Source organism: Triticum aestivum, chromosome 6A, assembly GCF_018294505.1.
Source record: "Triticum aestivum cultivar Chinese Spring chromosome 6A, IWGSC CS RefSeq v2.1, whole genome shotgun sequence".
Taxonomy (NCBI): Eukaryota; Viridiplantae; Streptophyta; class Magnoliopsida; order Poales; family Poaceae; genus Triticum; species Triticum aestivum.
This window is the reverse complement of record NC_057809.1, coordinates 358,818,540-358,837,951: the sequence shown is the minus strand read 5'-3', so window position 1 is coordinate 358,837,951 and position 19,412 is coordinate 358,818,540. Positions and strand designations below refer to the sequence as shown.

The 19,412-nt window shown below is 43.3% G+C and overlaps 1 long non-coding RNA gene across 3 annotated transcripts; it reads left to right on the top strand.

Annotated features, from left to right (window-relative positions):
* The first annotated feature begins 8,022 nt into the window (after positions 1 to 8,022).
* On the top strand, positions 8,023 to 13,194 carry LOC123127544 (uncharacterized). 3 transcript variants are annotated; one of them, XR_006462593.1, is made up of 2 exons: positions 8,023 to 10,773; positions 11,002 to 13,194. It is a non-coding gene; the product is annotated as an uncharacterized lncRNA (long non-coding RNA). The 3 variants fall into 3 exon arrangements; XR_006462594.1 differs by having other exon boundaries at positions 8,023 to 10,807; XR_006462592.1 differs by having other exon boundaries at positions 8,023 to 10,814.
* The last annotated feature ends 6,218 nt before the right edge of the window (positions 13,195 to 19,412 follow it).

Below are 19,412 nucleotides of genomic sequence, written 5' to 3'. Positions count from 1 at the left end.
TGCCAAGTTAGCATATTTAAATACTTGACCTTCTCATCACCGTTCGCCGCCTCGATGCTTAGCGAGTAGAGCTGAAGGAACTTCACGGGGTCGGGGGTGCCGTCGTAGTGTGGAGGCAGGTCCAGCTTGAACTTGCTGGGCCAAACGACGCGGCGCAGCTCCGGGGTGAAGGCGTGGCAGCCCGTCGCACTCACGGGAGCAGGCTGCATGGGTGGAGCTCGATCTTGACGCCCACGCGCCATAGCCTCCAGTGGCGCGCGGTCTTGGCGCGGCAGCGCAGGAAGTGCTCGCGCATCACCTTGCGGCCGCTGCACCACCTGGCAGCTTGCCTCATCGCACACCGGTGCCCCACGCGACGGGCCACGTGGTTGCGCATCACGCCTGGGCTTATGGTCGGCGTCGCGCAGAGGTGGAGGGTGTGGAGCGCCGTAGGCTACGTCGCCTGCCTGGGGTGGCGAGGGATGAAGCATGTGGGACGGTGCAGGGGTTTCACCTGTGGTGCTGACAAGCTCGGCAATGCGGCCAAGCCAGTCACCGGCGGGACGATAGTGCAGCAGCTCGCGCGCCATGAGCAGTGATACGTCCATTTTGCATCATGCTTTTATATCGATATTTATTGCATTATGGGTTGTTATTACACATTATGTCACAATACTTATGCATATTCTCTCTTATTTTACAAGGTTTACACGAAGAGGGAGAATGCCGGCAGCTAGAATTATGGGTTGGAAAAGGAGCAAATATTAGAGACCTATTCTGCACAACTCCAAAAGTTCTGAAACTCCACGGAAGTCAGTTTTAGAATATATATATATATATATATATATATATATATATATATATATATATATATATATATATATATATATATATATATAGGGTCGCGCTATTCGTCACCCTGGATGAGGAATAGTTATTCTTCACCCCCTCTATTTTACCATCAATGCACCGTAATTTTACGTTCCGTAAGTTTTATCTTATTTCCAATGTAAAAAGAGACAGTGAGAAAATATATAATCGTTGTAAAAAATATTTTATGTTATGTAAAATTACAAACGTAAAAACATAGTGTAAAATACACATAAACTGTAAATTTTCTTGTCTTATGACCTATATTTTTATTTTCTTATGCAAAATTTTACGTAGTGAATCAATAGGAATGTAACTATTTGAATTCCAAACGTAATTTAATTATGAAATCATCGTAAGATTAACTCGGATGAAGAATAACTTATTATGCACCCTGGGTGATGAACAGTATCACTATATATATATAATATTGGGCGAAGGAAGCACCAGAGGGGGGCCACCCACCATCCATGAGGGTGGAGGCGCGCCCTACCACCCTAGGCACGCCCCCCTGTCTCGTGGGCCCCCTGGTAGGCCTCCGGTGCCCATCTTTGGCTATATGAAGTCTTTCGCCCTGGAAAAAATCAGAAGCAAGCTTTCGGGATGAAGCACCGCCACCACGAGGTGGAACCTTGGCGGAACCAATCTAGGGCTCCGGTGGAGCTGTTCTGTCGGGGAAGCATCCCTCTTGGAGGGGGAAATCATCACCATCGTCATCACCATCGATCCTCTCATCGGTAGGGGGTAAATTTCCATCAATATCTTCACGAGCACCATCTCATCTCAAACCCTAGTTCATCTCTTGTATCCAATCTTTTTCTCAAAACCTTAGATTGGTACATGTGGGTTGCTAGTAGTGTTGATTACTCCTTGTAGTTGATGCTAGTTGGTTTACTTGGTGGAAGATCATATGTTCAGATCCTCTATGCATATTAATACCCCTCTGATTATGAACATGAATATGATTTGTGAGTAGTTGCGTTTGTTCCTGAGGAGATGGGAGAAATCTTGCTATAATTAGTCATGTGAATTTGGTATTCATTCGATATCTTGATGATATGTATGTTGTCTTTCCTCTAGTGGTGTCATGTGAACGTCGACTACATGATACTTCATAATTGTTTGGGCCTAGGGGAGGGCATTGGGAAGTAATAAGTAGATGATGGGTTGCTAGAGTGACAGAAGCTTAAACCCTAGTTTATGCGTTGCTTCGTAAGGGGCTGATTTGGATCCATATGTTTCATGCTATGGTTAGGTTTATCTTAATACTTATTTTGCAGTTGCGGATGCTTGCAAGCGGGGTTAATCATAAGTGGGATACTTGTCCAAGGAAGGGTAATACCCAAGCACCGGTCCACCCTCATATCAAATTATCAAAGTACCGAACGCGAATCATATGAGCGTGATGAAAACTAGCTTGACGATAATTCCCATGTGTCCTCGGGAGCGCTTTCCTTTATATAAGAGTTCGTCCAGGCTTGTACTCTTCTACAAAAAGGATTGGGCCACCTTGCTGCACCTTATTTACTTTTGTTACTTGTTGCCCGTTACAAATTACCTTATCACAAAACTATCTGTTACCGATAGTTTCAGTGCTTGCAGAGAATACCTTACTGAAAACTACTTATAATTTCCTTCTGCTCCTTGCTGGGTTCAGCACTCTTACTTAGCAAAAGGACTACAATAGATCCCCTATATTTGTGGGTCATCAAGACTCTTTTCTGACGTCATTGCCGGGGAGTGAAGTGCCTTTGGTAAGTGGGATTTGGTAAGGAAAGATTTATATAGTGTGCTGAAATTTACTGTCACTTGTTACTATGAAAAGTAATCCTTTGAGGGGCTTGTTCGGGGTATCTTCACCCCGACCAGTAGAGCAAAGATTTGCTCCTCAACCTATTGAACCTACTGAAAATGTTTACTTTGAAATTCCTTCGGGTATGATAGAGAAACTGCTAGCTAATCCTTATGCTGGAGATGGAACATTACATCCCGATTTGCACCTAATCTATGTGGATGAAGTTTGTGGATTATTTAAGCTTGCAGGTATGCCCGAGGATGTTATCAAGAAGAAGGTCTTCCCTTTATCTCTGAAGGGAAAGGCATTGACATGGTTTAGACTATGCGATGATATTGGATCATGGAACTACAACCGATTGAAATTGAAATTTCATCAGAAGTTTTATCCTGTGCATCTGGTTCATCGTGATCGTAATTATATATATAATTTTTGGCCTCGCGAAGGAGAAAGCATCGCTCAAGCTTGGGGCAGGGTTAGGTCAATGTCATATTCATTCCCCAATCATGAGCTCTCAAGAGAAATTATTATTCAAAAATTTTATGCTCGGCTTTCTCTCGATCAACGCTCCATGCTCGATACTTCTTGTACTGGATCTTTTATGACGAAGACTATTGAATTCAGATGGGATTTATTGGAAAGAATTAAACGCAACTCTGAAGATTGGGAACTCGATGAAGGTAAGGAGTCAGGTATAACACCTAAGTTTGATTGTGTTAAATCTTTTATGGATACCGATGCTTTTCGTGAATTTAGCACTAAATATGGACTTGACTCTGAGATAGTAGCTTCTTTCTGTGAATCATTTGCTACTCATATTGATCTCCCTAAGGAGAAGTGGCTTAAATATCATCCTCCCATTGAAGTAAAAGTAGTTGAACCTATATAAAGTTGAAGAAAAGACTATCACTTATAATGTTGATCCTATTGTTCCTACCGCTTATCCAGAGAAACCACCATTCCCTACTAGAGTAAAGGATCATGCTAAAGTTTCAACTGTGGTTCGTAAGAGTAATACTAGAACACCTACACCCTCTGAGAAAATTAAAGTTGAACATAATATTGCTATGGTTAAAGATCTCTTGCCCGATAATATTGATGGGCATATTATTTACTTTTGTGATGAAGCTGCTAAAATTGCTAGACCCGATACTAAAAATAAACATAGACCTGTTGTAGGCATGCCTGTTATTTCTGTTAAAATAGGAGATCATTGCTATCATGGCTTATGTGATATGGGTGCTAGTGTGAGTGCAATACCTCATTCTTTATATGAAGAAATTATGCATGATATTGCACCTGCTGAGTTATAAGGTATTGATGTTACAATTAAGCTTGCCAATAGAGATACTATTTCACCGGTTGGGATTGTTAGAGATGTTGAAGTCTTGTGTGCGAAAGTTAAATATCCTGCTGATTTTCTTGTTCTTGGTTCCCCATAAGATGACTTTTGCCCCATTATATTTGGTAGACCCTTCTTAAATACTGTTAATGCTAAGATAGACTGCAAAAAGGATATTGCTTCTGTTGGTTTAGGGGATATGTCTCATGATTTTAATTTTGCTAAATTTCATAGACAACCCCATTATAAAGAATTGCCTAGTAAATATGAAATTATTGCTCTTGATTCTATTGTCGTGCCTCCTAATGATCCTTTAGAACAATATTTGCTAAACTATGAAAATGATATATTTATGAATGAAAGAAGGGAAATAGATGAAGTATTCTTTAAACAGGGACCTATTTTGAAACACAACTTGCCTGTCGAAATTCTAGGGGATCCTCCTCCGCCCAAGGGTGATCCCGTGTTTGAGCTTAAACCATTGCCTGATACTCTTAAATATGATTATCTTGATGAAAAGAAGATATATCCTGTTATTATTAGTGCTAACCTTTCAGAGCAAGAAGAAGATAATTTATTGAAAACTCTAAAGAAGCACCGTGCTGCTATTGGATATATTCTTGATGATCTTAAGGGCATTAGTCCCACTCTAAGCTAGCATAAAATAAAATTAGAGAAATACGGTAAACCGGTTGTTGATCACCAACGACGGTTAAATTCTAAGATGAAAGAAGTGGTAAGAAAAGAAATACTAAAGTTTATGGAGGCAAGTATAATTTATCCCGTTGCTGATAGTCCATGGGTAAGTCCCGTCCATTGTGTCCCTAAGAAGGGAGGTATTACTGTTATTCCTAATGATAAAGATGAATTGATCCCACAAAGAATTCTTACAGGTTATAGAATGGTAATTGATTTCCGCAAACTAAATAAAGCTACTAAAAAGGATCATTATGCTTTACCTTTAATTGATCAAATGCTAGAAAGATTATCTAAACATACACATTTTTGCTTTCTAGAAGGTTATTCTGGTTTCTCTCAAATACCTATGTCAAAAAAGGATCAGGAAAATACCACTTTTACTTGCCCTTTCGATACCTTTGCTTATAGACATATGCCTTTTGGTTTATGTAATGCACCTGCTACTTTTTAAAGATGTATGACTGCTATATTCTCTGACTTTTGTGAAAAGATTGTTGATGTTTTCATGGATGATTTCTCCGTATATGGAACTTCTTTTGATGATTGCTTAAGCAACCTTGATCGATTTTTCCAGAGATATGAAGAAACTAATCTTGTCTTGAATTGGGAGAAGTGTCACTTTATGATTAATGAAGGTATTGTCTTGGGGCATAAAATTTCTGAAAGAGGTATTGAAGTTGATAAAGCTAAAGTTGATGCTATTGAAAAGATGTCGTGTCCTAAGGACATTAAAGGTATAAGAAGTTTCCTTGGTCATGCCGGTTCTTATAGGAGGCTCATTAAAGACTTCTCAAAAAATTTCAGGCCTCTGACTAATCTCTTACAAAAAGATGTTCCTTTTGTCTTTGATGATGATTCTGTAGAAGCATTTAAAATACTTAAGAAAGATTGGATTTCTGCACCCATTGTTCAGCCACCTGATTGGAATTTATCCTTTGAAATTATGTGTGATGCTAGTGATTATGATGTAGGTGTTGTTTTAGACAAAGAGTTGATAAGAAATTAAATGTTATCCAATATGCTAGTAAAACTCTAGACAATGCTCAAAGAAATTATGCTACTACTGAAAAAGAATTTTTAGCAGTTGTGTTTGCTTGTGATAAGTTCAGACCTTATATTGTTGATTCTAAAGTAACTGTTCACACTGATCATGTTGCTATTAAATACCTTATGAAAAAGAAAGATGTTAAACCTAGACTTATTAGATGGGTTCTCTTGCTACAAGAATTTGATTTGCATATTATTGATAGAAAAGGAGTTGAGAACCCCGTTGCAGACAACTTGTCTAGGTTAGAGAATGTTCTTGATGACCCACTACCTATTGCTGATAGCTTTCCTGATGAACAATTAGATGCCATAAATGCTTCTCGTACTGCTCCATGGTATGTTGATTATGCCAATTACATTGTTGCTAAATTTATACCATCTAATTTCACATACCAGCAAAAGAAAAAGTTTTTCTATGATTTAAAACATTACTTCTGGGATGACCCACACCTTTATGAATGAGTAGATGGTGTTATTAGACGTTGTGTACCTGAGCATGAACAGGAACCGATCCTACGTAAGTGTCACTCCGAGGCTTATGGAGGACACCACGCTGAAGATAGAATTGCACATAAGATATTGCAATCCGGTTTTTATTGGCATACTCTCTTCAAGGATGCCCGTAAGTTTGTCTTGTCTTGCGATGAATGTCGAAGAATTGGTAATTTAAACCTATAAGGTTCTGGGAAGACTCGTTCCCACGGTTGTCCCTCGGTCGCATGTATTCTTGCCCGTTGGATGCTAGTCAATTCGGTCTTCTACTACGTTTCAGCCGCTGGATCTTCGCTGCTCGTTTTCACCATGCGGTAAGCTCGCATTGACCAATGACAGGTGGGCTCTCACAGTATGTTGGTTGGTTGGGTCAACCGTTTCAAGATGCGTGTGTGCCGGCAAAATTGACAAATTTGACCTATGAACGAAATCAAATCACAGAATAAAATACCCGTGAAACTATTTTATGCGGCTGACCTTTTTGTGTGACGCGCGACAGGAAGACGTCACACTACACTGTGCAACGCCTCGCAGATAGGCGTTACACGTCGCATTTGCCGTGTGCGCCCTCTCCCTGCACGCCGCGTGCACGCCGTGCCGTTTGCGGGAGAGCGTGCGGCAGCCGCGGATGGTTTGCTTTGTTGCGTGAGCGCCTGCGTCTTTCGCTGCAGGTGGGCTCTATTTCGTTCTGGTCCCATTTGTCTGTCATTCATGTGTGCTGCATTGCGTCTCGTCTGCATCTAGAGAGAGAGAGGCTGGGCTGACCGATGCATGTGCGCGTGGGGCCTGGCTGACCGATGCATCGTGCGTGAGTCGTGTGTACCTCACCTTCGTCTACGGTTGGAGAGAGGAGGTGGACTGGCAAAATATCTCATGAGCCTTGGTCGCCTCCGGTTTACCTTCCCCGTCTCCAATACCTACCGCCGTCGCAGCCTCCTCTCGGTTTCTGATGCTGCCGCTCCGATGAAGATTACCACGCCACTGTTGCTTAGATCCCTGGAGAAGGGGAACAGCAGTCGCGCCAGGCGGCATGCCTCGTCCGAGCCGCATGGTGGCCGACACATCGGCGCTTTCATGGTCGGTCCTGGGCGGTGCCTTGTCAGCGTCGTGGATGGCTTGGGCAGCGCCTTGGCATCCAAGAGGGGCGAAGTGGGCCGGCCAGCATGCGTGGGGCGCAAAGGCCACGAGCAGGAAGGAGATGCGCTGGAGGTGATGGAGGAGGAAGTTGGAGGTGGCATCAGCGTCCATGGCGACGCCGCCACGGGACCCCCCTGCACACCTCAGCGTCCATGGCAACGCCGCCATGGGAACCCCCCTGCACACCTCGGCATGCCTCGTCTGTGCCACATGGTGGCCGAGATGCGGCCGCCCATGCTCTGCCGGCGCCGTCTCATCCTCTTCATCAAGAGGAGGCATCTCTGCCGGACCACGCCTCCCCAGCCACCTCCTGGATGAGGTATAGCACTGTGTTGACCGTCCTCTGCTGCCCTGGTCCCTAACATCTGCTCCTGCCGAGGTCGGCTGTTCGTCGAGGCATAAAGACACCTCAATTTTCTTTTCTTTTTCCCTATTTCTATTCTTGCATTTGTTTCTTCTTCTTGGACCTCTCTGTATGCTGCTTTAATCTTGTTTATGTATCTGTAGTTACTGATAAAGTACTCATCGAGCTTAGATTAAATTTTATGGGATTGCAGGCTGAGGTGAGCATCATGACGATGAGCAGGCCTGTGGCTGATGTAGAGAGCTCCTTCAACGGGAAGTAGCAGTGCTGGAAGAACTTGAAGATGAGCAGGTCAATTTTGTTTTTTTTGAACGGTCACCGGGGGGGAGAGGATCCCCACCTGAATATATTGCTCAAAAAGCTGCCAAAGCCAAGAGTCACCCCTTAAGCTTTTGGCTGATCCAGTTTATAAGGAAAATCGGATTGAAAACCTAAACAACTTGACCCCGTTTATAAGGGAAACCGGGCCGAAAACCGTACAGTTAACAAGGTTACAGAAGATGAGAAGAAATTGCCACCTAGGAGAAGGCATGACCTAGCTAGCAAGCAGAAAGAACAACACCACGAGAGACAAGTAGATGTAGGGTGCTGTCGAGGGATCACAATACCAAAACTCTGCAAACAACCTAACGCACCGCACCGGCGTGCGTACCGAGCCCCACGGCACAACAGAGGATCAACCATAATCAACGAGTGCCAAACTAACACGAACCTTGACTGGGAGATCCGCCACGGGCAGTCGAAACGATTAGCGGGTCGGGGAGGCATCATTGCATCGTCATTTAGCAAAGGTGAACCAAGAGAACACCAAGAGCCCGAAGCTCGCAACAGCACATCGGCAACCATGGGAGGGTCTTGAGCATGCACAGCAACAGGACGGAGACCACGCGAAGGACAGCCGAAGAGAAACACATGAAGAAGAACCACCACCGTCGGCCCCAAGCTGGCCACACCACCACCACCAAACACCCCACCCTCAACCACGCGCAGCAGCAGGAGCCGTCGTTTGGGCCTCCAAGATGATGCCTCCAAGGAGGTAGTGTTGTCAAAGACACAACACCATCATCCGATCCGGCAAGCCCGATCCTAGGTTTTCACCCGGAGACCACAAAGCAAAGAACCGTAGGTGCTGGAGCTCCACAGCGGCACCTCCTGCGAGGGGAACGACGTCCATAGACGTCGCTGCCGCCGACATCGACATAGTCGATGCAAGGTTCTCACCCGGAGTTTGAGCACATCCCTACAGCAAGACGGCCTGAACCACGCCGAAGTCGATGCAAGATACTGAAGAGGCGCAATGAACTGCTGTCGCCAACCACACCTCGCGGAGACGAACGACAGCCAAACTTCAGCACCACCACCATGCAACCACCACTGGTCCCTCCGACCGGAGACGAGCAGGGCGTACAACGCACCTCGACGACGTCTTTAAGAAGAGCATGGCACCCGAGGGCGTCACCGTCGCCGGCCCCGGCCAACAGCCTGAGGCGGAGCTTTCGCTTGGCGCTGCCACACATCCCACCAGAGTCCGAGCCCGGTCGGACCACCAAGCAGCCTCACGCCACACGAACCCCTCGCCGCCTGCACCCGCAGACAAGCCAGAAGCCAACCCCAGATCCGCCCGAGCCCTGCCAGATCCGGCAGCCGCCCGAGCCGACCAGCAATCTTCCACCTCCGGGCAGCCATAGGAGGCGACTGCACTCCACCCAAGCACCACGCAGGCGAGCGCCCACAAGCAGGGGGGAGGAGGGCCGCCACCCCTCCTCAAACAGGCGGCCGGATCGGGCGCGAGATTCGCGCAGAGGGCCGCCGTCCCGCTGCACGCGGGGAGCCGCCGCGGCTGCACCAAGGGAAGACCCCGGAGACGCCACCCACCGGAGAAGGACGGGGCCCCCGGGCCGCCGCAGTCGCCGGGCCGCCGAGCAAGAGGAAGGTGCGCCCGCCCACCACCAGAGAAAAGCGCCGATGCGCAGGGAACGCCCCGCCGCCGCCGTCCGCGGCGCGGGATTAGCCCGGCCGCATCTTCCGGCGGCGGCGAGGGGGGAGGAGAGGTGAGGGGCGGCGCCGGGCGGCCGGCGGCTTGGGTTCCCCCGAGCCGCCTGGAGGCGACGCGGGGGTCGGAGGAAAAGCTGGAGAAAAAAAATCAGCAGGTCAATTTTGACATGTCCAGTTAGTTCGGGTAACCTTTGCATCTTTACATGTCTTTGCCTTACTGCCATTTTATTTTTGCTGCGTTGCTATTAGGTTCCGAAGTCATGCCTTCGCCTTACTGTCGTGCTGATACTGGATGCCACGTTGAGGAATATTGGGATCACAACTTAACTTAAATTGAATTAGCAATATAGTGTCAATGTGTGTCATCTGAACCTAATGAGATGTTGTTTACTGAAGAACAACCCCTTGCTACTTGCACAGTACGTGAAAAAACACCCTAAATAGATTGAAGAAATCATAATTGACTGTGATTGCATTTAGTTGATGCTTATGTGTATTTCCCATCAGTAGACCAAGTGGGTACTGGGTAATCTTCTATATTTCAAGTCCAAGCTTTCTATTCATTTTTCTATCTTTTTTTGCATATCTTAGTGATCATCTGCAGGGCTGAATTATGCCATTGTTGATGGTGCACAGGTCTATTGCTTGGTAGACCCGGTATTGGCCCTCCTTTCAAGCTCATGTGTTCATCCTAGAGAAAAATCTGGAAAATACGTCTAAACTATCTTTTAATCTGCCTATAGTGTAATGCTACGATTATATATATGGATACATCATATCGATATGTCAAGAGACCTAAAGCCTTAAGAGTTAAAGTGACAAACTGGGACTGATGTCATAATTGCATATGGGCTTTGTTCAATTATTTTCTTGCCTAGAACGATGATGTTTGCAGATGGGCTTGTTCAGTCATAAGAGCTTATCGGTTCAGCTGGCATAATTTTGTTTCTTCAGTGTACTGTGTCTGAGGAAAAAAAATATTTTGTTTCCTGTTTAGGTGAATTCATGGCCAAGATGGACGGATTTCTGTTGTGTGGGCTAGAGGTTCTTGAGGTAGAGCACCAGCACCAACTAAGCTTCCATTCTGGTAAAATGTATGACATTCTTGATGAGCATGCATATCTATGGTTTTGTGGACACTGATTTAGTTCCATGCCAGTTTATTTCCAGCGGTTGGTCTGCCTCTTTATAGAGATTTTTATTACTAATATAAATTAGAAACTGAATGTATACTGCTTTCACCTTCAGTTTGAACATGACATTGTCTTATTTGTGACATAGGTGGAAATTAGCAAGCAGGCTATAGTCGGTGCATGGATGACCAAGTTTACTTATTACTTTATGAAGATGATGATTCCTAAATGGAATTAGGAGCTAGGTCCAGCATGTTGATTGTGCTTCAAGGTACAGTTGTTTGTACCTTATAAAACTAATGCTTTTTATTGGTGTGCATCTTGACCGAAAGCTTGATTCATAGATAGCTTCTCTTTGGCCATGTGATTATTTGAAGATTTTTGCTCTATGTTGTTTCCCTTGATTAGGTTCAGAAGATGATTGCAGCAATTAGTCCAATTAATATTTTGTTCATATGCTTTGAATAAAACTGTGTTCAGACATCATGTTGTATGCACTTAGGGTGCATCCAATCATTTTTGTAGGTTGAAACACGAGAAGAAGTACTATCTTGCCTGCCTGAAATTGACAGGAGCTTAGTCTGAATGTCGAAGAAATACTGGAATGTAGGATGGAGAGGTTAGCATGCTTACTCCATGTAATAATTTCAGAACTACTGTGTTATAGTAATGTATTTAGCTAAACCTTTCATTCGGCACATCCATAACTCAACCAGTTTATGCATGATGATTTAGGGCGTATTTATTTCCAAAGCAAACAAACTACTGGTCTTCGCTGGGTAAGGATAGGTGTTTGGTACCGAAACAAAAATTTACTTTGTCGGGCTAACTAGCATGCATGGGCTAGACAATCTTGGCACACTGGGAAAACAATGTAATGTTGCAGCATGTCAACATCATGTTCTAAACCATTTTTAGTGGCTGAGAGAAGAAACAATTGTCCAGGCTCATAAGAAAGAGCTTTTAATTTTAGGCCATTGTTTCGACGAGCTGGTGAACAACCTGGGTATCTAATTTTATATGAGCCAGGGAAAGCAATTTTATACCTAACAGCTCTCCCCTGATTTGGATCTTTGTTGGCCGTTCGATCTTGCTCATTTCGGTCAATTGTGCCAGTTCGGTCGTCCGATCCTTGCATCGTGTTATCACCTTGCCTATTTTATTCTCCTCACTTTGTCATGGATTAACATCATATTACTAATTTTTTGTGTTGAACTAACCAGTTTAACAATCAAAATTGATGGCCTTGCATCAACTGTTGTTGTTCTGCTAGCCATAGGCTGCCCTCAGGTTCATAATTCTAAGCTTGGACCATGTGGCCCACCTTAACCAATGCAGCTTGATGACTCCGTGTGGTTGCTAGGGGAACAGGTTGTGCTGATAAAAGTCCATGAATTTTTTATTAGCATCATTATTTTTCAATTTGATCTATTGTTTTCTAGCTTTTCTTGTGTATCAACTTCCATATACGGTACTGTTTGTCAAGCATTACTATTGTTCTCACTTAGAATTTTTTATTTTCTTCTTTGCTACTTTAAATTTAGATGCTCAAGAAATTTGGTAAGTATCATAGTGGTTCGGGCCTTGGTGCTACATGAGACACAATCACCTTCAAAGTACATGTGTGTATTATGGATATTAATGCTTTTGCTCATTCTAATTTTTTACTTAAGGTGGTTACATTTTCTTACTTCTTGCTGAAATAGAGTGAATTCAGTCATGAACATGCATTGATATATTTATTGTTAGTTTATCTTCGTGTTATCGGTATGCTTTCGATGGCTGCAACCTGAACTAATTATATCACTATTCCCATCTTACTTAGTGGCATTGCTATGCTTCACGGTATACAATGTTTTGCATGCCAGTATAATTCATAAGTGGTTTTCGTATTTAGGTGTTATTAATATGGTGAGTGATTGAAGGGGAGGCATGAGGAGAAGAGCAGTCCAAAGGGTGGATGGAGCATGTCACTTGTTGATGTTCTTTCCATTTCCGGACAGAACAACCGTTCTATGATTTGGGTGTATGTTGATGTGTGAAAGTCAAGCATTTGGATTCCCAACTAGACTATTGTGTGTGTTTAATATTTTATTGTGCATTGATAAAATGTTTCAGTGCCCATGTGCACAAGTTAAATTTTGAAATAGATGAAAGGACAACACAGCATAAGGGAGTTTGCCCTTTAGGAAGGTTCTTGTCTGCTGTTGTGATTAAAATTAGGAAATTTATATACCTATAGCAGGATAGTTGCTCAAGCTCAAGTCTTATGTAACATGTAACATCTAAACTATGTTTGTGCTAATAATTTTTCCCATTGAAAAAGGCCATGTTGCACAAAGTAGGTGTTTTTGGTTTTAAGGGAGGTGACACCAATTGTGCATTTGATCTCCAAATGTGTTTGAACATAATTAAGTCGAGGAATCTCCGCGGTAAAGTTGTATGTCATATACCTCGTGCCATTTTTTGGCTCTATGTTACGCGAATAAGACAACAGAATATGCATGCTACCCTAACTGGTTGCTAAAACCTACTTCTACTAGCAAAGTCAAATATTTTCAAAACACTTTGGGTTTAACATGGTCTCTGCACTTGCTCAAACATAAAGTTATTGAAAAATGCAAATATTTTCAACGCGCCCATGGTATCAAATTGTACTCTGTGCCATTTCGCTCAGGGATAAATTAAAATGTGTGTGCGCGCATCTCATTTTAGACGACAGTCTCCATTTCTTCCTATTTAAGGGGGTACATTTTGTTATCATATGTCCTTGCCCACAACTAAACCAACTAAAACATGAAAAAAATAATCAACGCACACATGGATTCAGCGGGTATCTGCGCCATATGTCCTTGCAAAATAAAACTATTTTCATCAACAACATGACTTTAGCGGGTCTCTGCGCCATTTGGCGCAACTGATCAACTAGAATTAGTAGACGTCAAGAAATGCCTATGAATTATCACTTGTTATTTAACCATTTGATGTTTGAGGATTCGATTATATGGGACCGTTTCCTTCCTCTAATGGGTATACACATATTTTAGTTGTTGTTGATTACGTTACTAAGTGGGTAGAAGCTATTCCAACTAGTAGTGCTGATCATGACACCTCTATTAAGATGCTTAAAGAAGTTATTTTTCCGAGGTTTGGAGTCCCTAGATACTTAATGACTGATGGTGGTTCACACTTTATTCATGGTGCTTTTCGTAAAATGCTTGCTAAGTATGATGTTAATCATAAAATTGCATCCCCATATCATCCACGGTCTAGTGGTCAAGTAGAACTGAGCAATAGAGAGCTTAAATTAATTTTGCAAAAGACTGTTAATAGATCTAGAAAGAATTGGTCAAAGAAACTTGATGATGCACTATGGGCTTATAGAACTGCATATAAAAATCCTATGGGTATGTCCCCGTATAAAATAGTTTATGGAAAAGCATGTCACTGACCTCTCGAACTAGAACATAAGGCATATTGGGCCATTAAAGAGCTCAACTATGACTTCAAACTTGCTGGTGAGAAGAGACTATTTGACATTAGCTCACTTGACGAGTGGAGAACCCAGGCCTATGAGAATGCCAAATTGTTTAAGGAAAAAGTTAAAAGATGGCATGACAAAAGGATACAAAAACGTGAGTTTAATGTAGGTGATTATGTATTGTTATGCAACTCTCGTTTAAGATTTTTTGCAGGAAAACTCCTCTCTAAATGGGAAGGTCCTTACGTTATCGAGGAGGTCTATCGTTCCGGTGCCATAAAAATCAACAACTTCGAAGGCACAAATTCAAGGGTGGTGAACGATCAAAGAATCAAACATTATATCTCAGGTAATCCTATAAATGTTGAAACTAATGTTATTGAAACTGTAACCCCGGAGGAGTATATAAGCTTCCAGAACGTTTCAGCCTCCGAAAAGGAAGAGGTATGTGGTACGATAAGTAAACCGACTCCAAAACAGTTCTAATAGCATTTTTCTCTGTTTTGGAATATTTAAGAAAATAGGAAAATAAGAAGCAGTCCGAGAAGGACACAAGGCGTCCATGAGGGTGGAGGGCGCGCCCCCTGCCTCGTGGGCACCTCGTGTGCCTTCCAGACTCCGTTTTCTTGCACAATACTTCTTTTGGTCGGTAAAAATTCATTATATAATCTCCCAAAGGTTTTGACCATCGTACCACACAAATATCTCATGTTTTTGTTTCGAGCTGTTTCTGCAGCAGATTTAGAGCAAGATGTCATCTCAAAACTCTGACGGAGAGAGCTATGTCTCACATCTCATTGCTGACCCAAAGACCTATGGGGACCTATCTCCTTGTGGTCGAGGAGGATCAATGATTCAAGTTCGGAGGAGGAGGATGTTCCTCTACCTCAACCTAGGGATATGCACGTGAAGTTCAAGAAGTCTAGTCTCCCTAAGAGGGCTAAACTGTCTAACAACTGATCTATTCCTTCTCGTTTTTGGCAGAAAAGCAAAGGAGATTTATGCGACAAGATCTTGAAGTTGGAATCAGAGGTCGATGATTTAAAGGAGGAGATCGCTCTTCTCAATTACAATATGGAAAGGCTGAAGGCACAATTGTCACCATCATCACCATCTCCTCCACCTCCGAAGAAGGGGAACTAAGTATCTGGTATGGGCACTCCCCTTGGCAACTGCCAAGCTTGGGGGAGTGCCCTGGTATCGTATCACCATCACACTTTTATCTTTACCGTTTTTCTTAGTTCGATACTTTTGGTAATATCTTGATCTAGTAGAATAAAGTTTTAGTATAATCTAGTTTTGAGTTTTGCTTTATGATCTTTCTATGTAATCGAGTCCGTGAGCTATATATAATAAAGATTAGTTTTGAGTCGAGGGCTTGATTACCTTGCTATGATCTTGAGGGAATAAAAGTAAGAATAAAAAGAAATAAAGAGATCGTATTGATCTTATGGAGAGTAATGACTTCACATATAAAGAGTATGATGAATACAAGTTGTTGAGAGTTGACAAACATAGTTTTGGTCATCGTTGCAATTACTAGGAAGTAATAAATAAATAGAGTTTTTCACATATAAATATACTATCTTGGACATCTTTTATGATTGTGAGCACTCATTAAAATATGACATGCTAAAAGGTTGATGTGCGGAGCAGCAGGAGGGGACCACTACAATGTTGAAGAGGACCGGCGTCATCGTCGAGAAACTTATGGACGAGAATACCATGTGCATCGAGCGTAGAAGGCTGGTGGAGGAATCCGTGGATGCTCTCAAGCAGCATATTGAGGACAAGAAAGAGCTCATCGCCGCTCGCCGCGGAGACTAGTTCCCGCGGCCTGTAGTAATGCATCAAGAAAGTAGAGATCAGCGAGCCAGCTCGTTGTCTTCCTTCTTCTGTTGCACTTGTGTATTTCGGGCGTTGCCACATGTGGCTTTTTTAGTTATGTTCCTAAATATGTAAGACAGTTATTATCCACTGTCAACGTCCTTATATTCATCATGCTTGCTATAAGTCACAGTCGATGCTATATAGGTCCGTCGGATCTTACATCAAGAACCGCGCAAAACTTTCTTTTCAAATTTTCATTTTTCCCTCTTAAATCTTAGTCCAGTGAGACATATAGCCACGCCGTAGAACAGGAGATCGGGCGCCATTAATGGAGACGTTGGGAGGGAGGTGCGCGGTGGGTAGAGGTCAAAGGGCTCTCCTCACGATGAGCACGCGCAGGGGTCTAATCGCACGCCTCATGTACTCAAATATCTACCCCGCACGGCACCTCCTAGCCAATAAAAAAAGGGGACGCGTGGCGGCATGTAATTGGTAAGTAGAACACCCACGGTTTCAATAATACTTGTGTTTCCGATTTGTAACATGATGGTACTTGTTCCAAAATGACTTTGTTGATTGTTAATGTGTGCGCCTTCACAAATCCGACGGAAAAATTACCACAACATGTTGGTGCCATGTCATGACACCATGCCAAGTTTCATGATTTTCAAGCGTATTTTGGATTTACAGGAATTAAAAAACCAAGTGTCTCAATCTTTCCGGCCGAGCCACGATGCCCAGATGTTTGAATTTCATTCCCATTTATTGCATGGGACCTAGAAATTCACCCAAGGACACACATGTGATTTTTCAACCAACCTTGATGCACTGGAGCATGTGCTTGTGGTTCAAATTTGAATTATGCACATTAAATGCCCAAAAAATCAATTAATGTATCAAAAAGGTCAAACGAACCCGAAATAATTCCAAAATTTAGCATGATACTTCTATTTGGTCTAATCCGTCTGTGTAAAAAAATTAAGGTGGGAGAAGGCAGTGTATGTATGTCATTTCGCACACGGAGTTGACACGTTCCCTCTCGGAACCACGAGCCTTCTTGAGGGAAGCTCCGATTTGCAAGAAGATTACACCAAAGCTTGTCCCAATTCGGCCAAAAAATTACCGCAACATGTTGGTGCCATGTCATGACATCGTGCCAAGTTTCATGATTTTTAGGTGTGTTTTGGATTTACAGGAATTAAAAAACCAAGTTTCTCAATCTTTACAACCGAGGCACGACGCCCAGATGTTTGAATTTCATTCTCATTTCTTGCATGGGACCTATAAATTCACTCCAAGGACACACATGTGATTTTTCAACCAACTTTGGTGCACTGGAGCATGTGCTTGTAGTTCAAATTTGAATTATGCACATTAAATGCCCATAAACTCAATTAATGTATAAAAAGGGCCAAACAAACCCGGAAAAATTCCAAAATTTAGCACGATACTTCTATTTGGTCTAATCTACTTGTGTAAAAAAATTAAGGCGGGAGAAGGCAGTGTACGTATGTCGTTTCACACACGGAGGTGACACGTTCCCTCTCGGAACCACGAGCCTTCTTGAGGGAAGCTCCGGTTTGCAAGAAGCTTACACCAAAGCTTGTCCCAATTCAGCCAAAAAAATTACCATAGCATGTTGGTGCCATGTCATGCCACCACGCCAAGTTTCATGATTTTCAACCGTGTTTTGGATTTATAGGAATTAAAAAACCAAGTTTCTCAATCTTTCCGGCCAAACCATGACGCCCAGATGTTTGAATTTCATTCCCATTTCTTGCATGGGACCTAGAAATTCACCCAATGACACACATATGATTTTTCAACCAACTTTGGTGCACCAAAGCATGTGCTTGTAGTTCAAATTTGAATTATGCACAGTAAATGCCCAAAAACTCAATTAATGTATAAAAAGGCCAAACGAACCCAGAATAATTCCAAAATTTAGCACGACACTTCTATTTGGTCTAATCTGCCTGTGTAAAAAAATTAAGAAGGGAGAAGGCAGTGTACGTATGTTGTTTCACACATGGAGGTGACACGTTCCCTCTCGGAACCACGAGCCTTCTTGAGGGAAGTTCCGGATTGCAAGAAACTTACACCAAAGCTTGTCCCAAATCGTCCAAATAATTTACCGCAGCATGTTGGTGCCATGTCATGACACCATGCCAAGTTTCGGGATTTTCAGGCGTGTTTTGGATTTACAAGAATTAAAAAACCAAGTTTCTCAATCTTTCCGGCCGAGCCACAATGCCTAGATGTTTGAACTTCATTCTCATTTCATGCATGGGACCTAGAAATTCACCCAAAGACACATATGTGATTTTTCAACAAACTTTGGTGCACTGGAGCATGTGCTTGTAGTTCAAATTTGAATTATGTACATTAAATTCCTAGAAACTCAATTAATGCATAAAAATGCCAAACGAACCCGGAATAATTCTAAATTTAAGCATGACACTCATGTACTAGTTGCATGTTCACTGTACATAAATGTTCTAGCAATTCAAACACCATCCTTTCCCTCCGTAACACCATTTTGTCTTTCAAAACATGATGAAAAAAATCAGGTACACCACAAACAGTTTACTAGAAAGAATCGTGTGGGATGCGATATAAAATATCTTGGCGCATCGTCTTGTCTGGCTTACGAAGGAACCTTCATCGTCTACAGTCCACTACCCCCACTTGAACCACACTTGCGCACCAGTTTCTCATGGCACCGAGCGAATTTTTTTTGACACCGCGGAAATATCTATCTCCCCGCCCACTCTCTCCCACCAAAAGCCACATTTCCACTGTTCCTCCTTGCAAGTTCAAACCTTCATTGCTGCTTACTCGCAGCTCAGCCTCCTTGTCAACGACCATTCTTCTTGCAGCGCTGCCTCCTTGCCGGCTACCCTTCTTCTTGCAGTGTCACCTCCTCGCCGGCGACCCTTCTTCTTGCAGCGCTGCCTCCTCACCTGCGACCCTTCTTGCTGCGCGGCCTCCTCGCCGCCTTCCCTTCTTTTTGTTGTGCGGCCTCGTTGATATGGTCAGGTAATCCACACCCCACCCTCACCATCCTCCTCCTTTCCCGTCCCACATGCCCCGACCGACGGTGCTATACCTTCCGCCGAAATCACTGTCCCCCTCCTCCAATTAAGCGCCGCCCACAATCATTTTGCATGCAGTATAACATGGAGCTCAGTAGCATGCGGCCGCACTCATGCATGAGGTCACTATGGCTGCCATGCGTGCCGACTGCC